The following is a 10,446-nucleotide window of genomic DNA, read 5'->3' on the forward strand; positions in this document are numbered from 1 at the left end:
GTAAGGTCATAATTCCGTTGCAGTTAACCAAAACAAACTTTTTATTGATTGAGGTTGTAGTTAGAAAGCAATACTCAGATAAGCAAGTGATGAATTTGACCAGCAGTTAATCAGGTGACCATATTTTCTTCATTTACCTGCAGTCACGTGGTCCGGGATACTTCGGACACAATGACCGAACTATTCCCGTGGAAAAAATCAAACTTAAACAAAATCTTATTTTCAGGTCTTTTGACTAATTTATTGGATTTTAAAGACATAATGGTTTGGATATATAAAAGAAAAACAAATAAGGCAAACCGGGGCGTGTTGTCACAGGTTTGGGGTTTTTCGATTTGTGCTTTTGCTATATACAATGCAAGTGATTTGGTTATATCATTCGTACACTGTACACTTACACTTCCTTTTGCCACTAGTTAAACTTTTTAACCGCAAAAGGATTTCAAGAAAATCAAACTTTTGTAAAAATAAAAAAATTGTGACAACTGTTCTTTTGCACGTTTGCAGTAACTTAAAACCTGCTAACCAGTGCCGCATCAAGTCCATGTGGGGCCTTCGCCCAAATTCTAGTTAAAAGGGCCCTCTTAAAATTGTGTTAATAATATTTATGGTTTGAAATCCTAAAATGTACTTTTTAACACTTTGGCGTTACGTTTTCACTAAAGTTAATAGAAAAATCCGTAAATTAAACAAGGCTTGTGTTGATGGGGGTGAAGTCCCCAGTTTTTGAAATTGTTTGGAATGTTTCAATGAAATTTATTAATATTCTTGTATTAAACTTGTACGTCGGGGCGTGTTGTCACAGCTGTGACAACTAGCCCCGACGTATATGCAGTCAGACAAAAGTTTTAATGGTGGCTAGAAAAGGCACGCTATTAACTTCAAAAGTGTCAGCTAAACTCCTAACATAATAAGCTATAAAACTGATTTCATACTTGCGGTCAGACTGCTCTTACGAAAGCGTCACACAATTTTGAAAAGTTAGTGAAATTTACATCGATGAAAATTTTTGATAATAATTTAATTTAAGCTAAATCTGGTGTTTTTTCTTGACTTTGCTAACCTCAAAATGAAGATGGCTCTTAACGAAGCACGTGCTACAAATATAGACTCGAAGCAGTCAGTGCAACTACAAAAAAAATTGCTGTGACAACACGCCCCTTGTGACAACACGCCACGGTTTGCCTTATTCTGTATTCACTGTCAAATCAACTCAAAACGTCTGCATAAAATTGCTGTCCGACATGACCCCAGGCATGTCGAAATTACCCCGGTACCGGGGTGACTTCGGACATTTGAGGACCGTAGAAATTATGCTTTTTACAAGCATTTCCGGTTTGCTGAAACAAACGATACTCCTACCCTTTTTTGGCAAAGCGTTAAGGTTTACAACAAAATAACATTTACGAACTTGCTGTGTAATTTAAAAAAAATATGGGCTGTTTTCAAAAAATCGTCCGAGCTATCCCCGGTCTCCCCTATCTACGCCTAAAATGGTTGGTTGGTTTTGAATCTTTATCCTCGGACTGACAAAGCCTTGATTGGTTATTCCTGGTAGTTTAGCATACTTGTAGAGGCTGTCCAAGAAAAGCGTTGCTCAAGCAGGGCCGTCATGGGCTCTATCCAAGGGGTGGGGGGTGATGGAAGTGATCACCCCCCATTTATTGAAGTGGTGGAGTGAGCAATGCAAAATCACCTCCCACTCATTTGGCTTTGAAAAGGTTTTGTGATATTTTATTGATCGAACTTAAAAAAATGTTTGACAATTCCACTTTTAATTTAATTGTCCACTTTTAGAATTCGGGAAGGTAATTTTTGGACAGCGGATTAAAATCATCATAGTCATTTCAACTTCTGGGGGGCTACGCCCCCCAAACTCCTCATTGAAGCATCAGCTTCATTGATCATCAACGTGCACAGGGTTTCCAAATGGTTTCACAAAGTATGTTTCGGAAATGGCATTTTTGAGTAAACATTTAACTAAGTTAAAACTTCAGTGTAAACGCCTATCTTAGTTCAGCAAAAAAATTGTTTGCTTGCAAAGCCATGCGGTCATTGCGGTGGATTCAGAGTTGAAGGGGTGCAAGCAGTAAGAGCTTTAACTAGTAGCGTTGACAGGAGATCTAAGGAGTACTTTTGAATCCGGGCCCAAAATGATATTAGGATCCCAGAACCTGGAAGGAACCACCGCGTAGTCTTTGGATATGGTGCGTTTTTCGTACAAGCGCTTTGTCTCGAATATTGTGGCTTATTTGTAGCTCGAATATATCATAGGTACTGTGCCCAAACTATCCTCTCAGCGGTCCTGGCTTAACCACCGGAATCTTCAAATACCGAGCAGAGGCATAGATGCAGCAAACAGCTATAACATTACAGAACAACAATTGTCAAATATAATTGTCAACAAAGCACAAATAATACGCAAAAGCATGGTAATAGCTTACGATTTAATGTAAATATGCTGCTCGAACATCAATAAAAAGAGTTGTAAACATATTACAGACGTAAAACGAACTTGCAACACAATTTCCACATGACGCTTTGTGGATATATAAAAAATATAAAGAACGACAAAAAGATCCAGCTCAATCGTTCATAAAAGGGCCAGTTTAGTGAGATCTGTAAATGCCTTAATATCGGTCATTTCTTACGTGTTATCATTTATTAATCAACAGTAAACCAACTCTTTCAACTTGATTAAAATTGTTATTGGAGTTGCTGACATATTATAGCTTACTGTGTCATATCACAAGAGCAACTTACTATTCTTTTTAAAAGATTTCGATCATTTTTGAAACGAAGTTTCAACCGTATTTGTGACATGATCATGCATGAAGCACTTCAACAATGGTTAGGGCTTTTGCAGAATATGGAGTGGTGGGCTGTAAAGGATGTTGTCTATTACTTATCTTCATAGGCTTCATAGGCCACTCTGTCCCTCGGTCGACGAGCACTGGAGCCTAACCACCTTATCCACCGCAAGATCTCTGCTCTCCCAAACGAGCACCCCCGTCGACTCAAATCAAGACACCCATTCGTGCCAGCCGCTCAACTTCTTATCAACGAAGCTGATGTACAGGACATCTCTGCGGTTGCTTGGGCGGACCATAAATGGAGTTCTAAATGAAAGTCAACCGCCACCAGACTCTATTCGTTCATCCCCGACGCCGACACACGCCCCATCGGTCTAACACTACCAAGACAGGCATGGGTGCGCCTCAACCGTCTCCGTACGGGCGTCGAGCTTTTCCGCTCAACCATGCACCAATGGGGAATGGCCTTTTCCTACTCCTGTAAATGTGATGCCGAGGAACAGACCGCAGACCACATCATCAATGACTGTTCCATCTTCAAGCCACCTAATGGAGTGGAAAGTCTGCGTGTCATGGATGATGAAACCAAAGACTGGCTGCTCTCTTGTAGCCTTCCAGTATAGTCAGGGAACATCGTGAATCTGGGGTGGTAAAAGGATAAACCCTCGGCCCCAGAGCCTCACACTACGACGACGACGATAGGCTTAGGAAAGACTTATAATCCTGCATTCAAATTTTTCTTGGACAACGAATTTTAGTTTTAAATGCATCAAATTAAAGATGTAAAATAAATCATTAGACTTTAGAAGTGGCTAGAAATTTTTTCGAACGCTTGCCTAGATACCCCGCTTTAAACTGCTGAATTCAAATAACGATTGTATGCACTAAATGTTTGGATGTGGGTTTCAATTTTTAGTTTCAAGATAACAATCGAAGTTAAAATGATTAACATTGGGTTACAGTTTTTTCCAAGGTTCCAGTTGACCTTTTGAAAAGCCCTTTCTTATTGACCGAGCTTCCCAAGCCAAATCGATAATAAATCTATCATGTTTGTGGATTTGCTTCACCTGTCGTTCGAGGATGACATTAGTGGTCCATGACGACGAAAACGAACCAACAAACGCAAGAGCATTCAAACAAATATTCATTTCCAATAGAGACAATATTTCATCGAAATACTTCTCAAGAACAAGACAGTGTTTGTAATGCTTGAAATGTGCCAGGATATTGGAAAAGGTGTAGAATTTGACTCTAACTTCATGTTTTTTCATTTCTATTTTCACTTGTTTAACAAATTTCGTAATTGTCAAAGGTGCCGTAAAATATACAGTGTCTATAACCTGTTTAGACTTCTTTTTAAATTTGTTCATAAGAATCAAAATGCCTTCAACAATATCTCGCGCTGTAATCTTTTGTACTTTTACACACATTTCGATGACCCTATCGTTTTCTTTTCCAGTGAGCAATGTTGGTTTTCCGCACCGCAACATCCAGTCTGCTTTGTCATAGCGCCAATGCACTGCTATGTAATTTTGATTTTTGAAATAAATTTTACGAAAATCATCTGAAAATGAAGTTACAATCTGTGATTTTCGTGTATGCCAGTAGCCGAGTGAATATACAAGATCTGAAGTCATGTTAGTAAGATTTAAACCAGATTGAGGCAAATTTTCGAGCAAGGACCTTGCATTTTGAATATGTTTTATTGTCTCTCGGACGCCTACAGATCGGAAGGGACAAGCGTATAATGCGCATCTTGCATCCGAAGAGTACGCTTTTCTTATTTTAGAAATTGAGCCGTTTCGCAAGCCAAAGAAAGTATCTTTTTTAAGTGTTGGAAGCATAGGCAAGTGAAGCTGGTTTAACAAACCGTGATCTTTTTTGTTAATTCTTCCGGTCAAATTTTGAAATCTAATCGAGTTGTATCCGGATTTTAAAAACTTGTGTGAGCGACTTGTGAGAAAAACGGTATCTATTCTTCCGTTACACACTTTCTCCATGTCCGTGATCCGCCTAACTGATATAAATGAAGATAAAACGGAAATGTCAAAGCGGATATCAGTAAGAACCGGAACAAAGGATCTCTTCCCCTTTATACGATGCTCGAAAAATGTTGGTAAAACGAGAGTTCGGTTCAGTGCTATGCTGACAAAAATTGAATCTCTAAATCCGATAATCTGGTTATTTGGACCGTTAGTTAATAACGGTAAAAGAAATTTGTTTGGATTCAATTTTATCAATGGATTTTTGGCCAGTGGGCTTTGCTGTGGTATTCGACATTGATTATAATTCGAGTGTTGTTCAAACTGAGCATCCGAATCGGTGCTAGGACTGTTAGCACTTACATTTTGAATTCCGAACCTAGATGAAGTTTCTTTGAAAATTTTTTCAAGTGACATTTTGTCTTTCAACCTTGCTCCAAACAAAACTTGAAAATCTTCAGTTTTCATTTCCATATACACATACAAGACAGTTAGTAGAATCAAGACGCAAAGGAAGAACTGGAAGATATATCCTCTAATAGTTTTCCAGACATAGTTCGTTTTGCTTCCATGCATCTCTAGACTATGTTTTGTTCATTTCAGCACTTTTCATGATATAATTTGTCGATTGTCATCTAAACAAGCACAAAAAGTCGTCAACAAAATATCACTAATCTATATCAACGCAATGATTAAAAGAATCAGTAGGCTATAGCCTACTTTCTGACAGTTTTATGTGCCTGAGTATGAAATTGTTAGCCTACAATTGGTTAACACTTATTAATTTCAGAGTTGTCAACTAGAACAGTTTTCCGAAACGAATGTTTACAGTCGAAACAAAATTCTTGGCCAGAAAATTTTGTAAGTGGAAAGAATAATTTTGAATAAAAACAAAACATATTTTTGCTGAACTCTAGCATGCTTAGCATGCTTGCAGTATAGCGAAGACTGGGGGGGGTTCAAGGGATACTGGGACCCCAATCCGAGATTATTCCAGCGGTGGCGTACGATGACCACTGTTTGGGTGTTCACCGCATGTGTTTGAAGCATTTAAATTTTAAAACATTTCAACACCCAAAAAATTATTACCATAAGCCACTGGATTCTAAAGGCACGTAACCTTGTGGCTTGGAATCTTGAAGAAACCACCTCGTGTGCTTTAGGTATAGTGTTTTTTTTAGAATTTCCTTATTTTGGAGCCCTAGAATCTCACTGGAACAGGGCCCAACTTATCCTTTTGTCTGCCCTGCATGCTTCAATATATTGAATCGTTGATGTACATTCAATTTTCGTTTTAAGTTTACACGGAAACAAAATAATAGTAAATGGCTGCCTGGCGCCTGCAGTACAGTTAGGTCTATCACGTTGAGCTGAGGAACAGGTCGCCCAGAACGGCAACTATATCATTACTGACTGTACTACACTCGTTTTTGGACAATAAGACCAAAGTCGGCTGCATAGTGCATAGCCGAGTGATGAGAGCCTTGGTTCTAAAAGGCGCTGGTTCGATACCTCTCAAGAGCATGTTGCTGTGTTATTGGCAAGACACTTACAGGCATGCCTGAAGGTAGATACCAAAATTAGTAGACACAAAACATCAAAGACTGACTGTTCTTCCATAGCTTTTTGGTTTGAGTAGTAAAAACTTAAAAAAGATAGACCTAACACTCAGATGATGACAACCGCAACATTCAGTTTTATGATGTTGTAAAGTGTCTTTTCACTCATTTGCAGTTGCTAAAAATTAACATTACCGTCACTCGAAAATAAACCTATTCTTGATTTAACTTCCTGGAAGCTCATTTCACATTTGTATTTAAAACTTTTTTTTATTCAAAAGCCAATGCGTGTTGCAGGCGATCAAAAACTAGTTGACCTAACTGAGCGTTCGCTATTTTTGATCAACATATTCTACTTTATAAAAATAAGAAATCTTTTCGGTTTTCCTGAATTTGCGTTAAGATAAAAATGCTGTAAGCCTTTGCGTCAAACCAAAAGTTGGGGAAATGCAAAAAGCATTTTAGCTCATTTTACAGGCCAAGTTGTACCTTAAACAGTTTACCGTATAATAGCTTTCGTAGCACGTATGTTATTTGAGCAATAAACTAATTATTACAGTAGAATAAGTCCTCCCCGTTAGCTCAGTGGTTAAGCGCCCGACTCAAGATCTCACCGCGCTGGTTCGGTTCTTGGGGTGTGCTCTTGAGCAACGCATTTTCAGGACTGCTCTCCGTTCAGCGGCATCAAATGGATGATAATTTTCCAGCAACAACAATCGGAAAACTTCACTCTGCCAATCTCGGTAACCGGCACTGCGTCAAAAGCCTCTGCAACTAAAAGTATGCGAAACTACCAGGAATAACCTATCAAGGTCTTGTCAGTCCGAGGATAAAGATTCAAAACTTAACCAAAGTAAGCTAACTTTGAGCCTACAGTACTTAAACTGCAAACTATACTGTGTAATTTAAACTAGATGGTTGCAGCAGTAAGTCCACAAGCTAATCACTTCATTAAAACAGCTTTAATCAATAAACCTCTGAACTCAACAGGTTCAATTTAATAAACTTCCATTTTCAATGCTGAAACCTTGTCACCAAAATAGCTTGAGGCTATAACGATACTGCACTGTTTCACTAAGTCCTTGAGGTCTATTTCTTGACGAACTGTTGTCACATGCAAACAGACAGCTTTTATTTGAATCTCAACCAGTACTCAGACTTCAACATAAACTAGCAACGTAACGTCCACATATGTAATAGTAATAATGTTATGGTTTTATTTATTGTCGCTCTACAACAGCTAAGGTCTTTTAGCGACAGGGCTCATTTTCCATTTATATCAGGTTTACGATGCTATTACATTATTACCCGACTCATTCTCACTGCGCTATGCAGGATAGAACACAATCGGTACCGTTTTTAAAGTCTTCGGTTTGACCCGACCTGGAATCGATCTCAGATCTACCAGCACCAGAGCCGAAGGCGAAACCACTCGGCCACTGAGCTGGTTGAGTCCACATATTATGTCTGCAGCACCAAAACGATTGAACTTATTATTGAAACAAGGAGAATTGAAATTGTCGCAAGCTGTCAAGAAAGCGTATTTAATCAACGGATTTAACAGGGGCCAATCAACAGGTCTTCGAAAACGCGTAAGGCAAATGCGAAACACAAGGTACAAATTAAAAAGACAAGTTCTCACAAAAATTAAAAGTTTAAAGGCACATTTCCAATAATATTACAGATACGTCTTTGGTTGGCCTTGTGAGATTTAGTGGTTCACGGAATGCAAAAAAGCATTAAGTTATTATCATTCATTTTGATATAAATTGCGCAAATAACTTGGAGCTATTCTAAAATTCTACAAGTGATTATAATAAGCAAATGTTTTCGGAAAGTTGGTTTGTCAATCAAAAGCCTCGTGTAATGAATCGCAATGATGGCATCTCTTTTCCTGATATTTACAAAAAACTATTGAGAGTGCTTATCTGACGTTTTTAAATTGGTTTTATGCTGATTGTAAACTGTGCTGTAGGCAGGGCCTCTGAGAGAAATTTTTACTAGGGGTACGAAGAGTCATTTCGGCCCCCCCCCTCTCTCCAGGCCCCTTTGTCTTGGGCAAAACGTGTGATGTTTGCTTAGGCGTATCGCACACCATACAACATTTTGCTGCAGTAAACTATTCTTTAATTTTAATAGGCTATATGTACAAATGTACAATAATACTGAATATGAAAGAGGATAAATATGTTATTTCCCTCATGATATAGTCCTACCCTGCCCTGCTGCCAGATACGATAAGACTGAGCATCATAAAATACAAGTTAATAACAACAGAGAATGACACTGGCCTACCCTAGATTAAATTTTATTCCCATGCATCTGAATAATGACATAATGTAAGGTGTTGCTCCGATAGCTCAGTTGGTTAGCGCGTAACTTCGTGAACGAAAAAGCTTCAAGATCAAGCGGTGCTGGTTCGACTTTCGGAGTGTGCACTTGAGCAATGCATTCTAAGGACTGCTCTCCATTCAGTGGCACCTAATAGATGAATTAATTCCCTGGCAACAAGACTTCAACAACTGGAAATTTCACTCTGCCAATCTCGGTAACTGGCCCTGCTTCAAGAGCCTCTACCTCTGCAAGTATGCAAAACAACCAGGAATAACCTATCAAGGCTTTGTCAGTCCGAGGATAAAGATTCAAAACCAAGTTTGCCCCTTTTTTCAAATAGTTTTTAAATAAACACAAAAAAGCCCAAAAACATCCGGACATTAAAAAAAACTATCGGTTTCTCAACCCTGCTTTTGCTACACTATGCCCCTCCCCCGGACAGGAGAATAACCAACTTTTATGATTTAATTTAGGGTGCTTTTAGCAGAACATGTTTGCACGTAAAGCATTAAGTCGAAGTCACCGCTTTGGACACCTAATTTCTTTCCGGGCCCCCAAGGACTAACGAATAACAACTTTTATGCTTGAATTTAGTCGTTTAGGATAGTTTTAACCAAACATTTTTGCGCGTAAATTATATAAAATCACAATTTCGGGCCCCCCAACAACCACAGGCCTGGGCCCTCAAGGGTACGCCGTACCCTCCGTACCCCTCTCTTGTAGGCCTTAGTTGTAGGCCTAGTATATTTACTCAATTCGATTCATCGTTACTCCAACCATTCACTCTTTTCTCGGCTGTTGTTAAAGTTTCTTGTTGATGGCTAACATTTAAACCCCTCCTTTTTTGCAGCTCAAAGTTTGCGCGTGATCATTTTTTGTCTAGAAGTTGAATTTTCATTTTGCATGTTTAGTTGATTTTAGCAACATGGTCCTGTGTTTTGCCATGCTATACAGGTAGTCACTACCTGTTCTAGCTACTCGAAGAAGTCAGTCGTGTCTGAATGACAAAACGTCGGAATAAAAGCAGATTGTCACTTTTAGACATCTTGTGATAATAGCTTAATTTGCACCAGTGGAACGCATCATGTTACTTAACTAAATGCCTGGTGAGCAGCCTCATTCAATTTTCAGCATAAATTGCGCTATGTTACTTCAGCGTTAGGCTATTATTTATACCACTAATTTTAAACGATTTTTTTTCCTAGATGCAGACTCCATTGTCAAAACAAAAAAATTATTGTTATTGAGTCGGTTGGTAGTAGACAGGGAATCCAAGAAGGGGAGAAGCCGGGAAACTTCCTCCCCCCCTAGCGTAACATTATAAAGGAAAAACGAGTAGCTTTTCACTTTTGAGGGGGCTCATTTTCGCTACTAACATAAAAGTTTACCAACTCAGAAAGGAACAAGATTTTGAATGAAATGCGTAGTTCCACGTATTTTTCGATCATTGTAGATGCTGCTTCAGATGTTTCTCATCGAGAACAAAATTTTTGAAGTCAAGGTTCAGTTGGTTAAGCAAAAATACAGTAGGTTGGTAGGCTACACGCTTAGCTAAAGGCAGCATCAACAGTTTTCAAATAAAAATTTTTTGAGGCCTATTTTTCTTATTGTTTCCCTATAGGCCTACCAGTCCTGATTTCTTTCGGAAGCCCTGGTAGTAGGCGTAGTAGCCTATATTTAAGCTTGTGTAGGCTATAGTTTCAATCATTTTAGGTGCAACAAGCTTCACAATATTGTAAAAAATATTTCTACATTGAG

The sequence above is a fragment of the Aplidium turbinatum genome, chromosome 4 (assembly GCF_918807975.1).
Source record: "Aplidium turbinatum chromosome 4, kaAplTurb1.1, whole genome shotgun sequence".
NCBI lineage: Eukaryota > Metazoa > Chordata > Ascidiacea > Aplousobranchia > Polyclinidae > Aplidium > Aplidium turbinatum.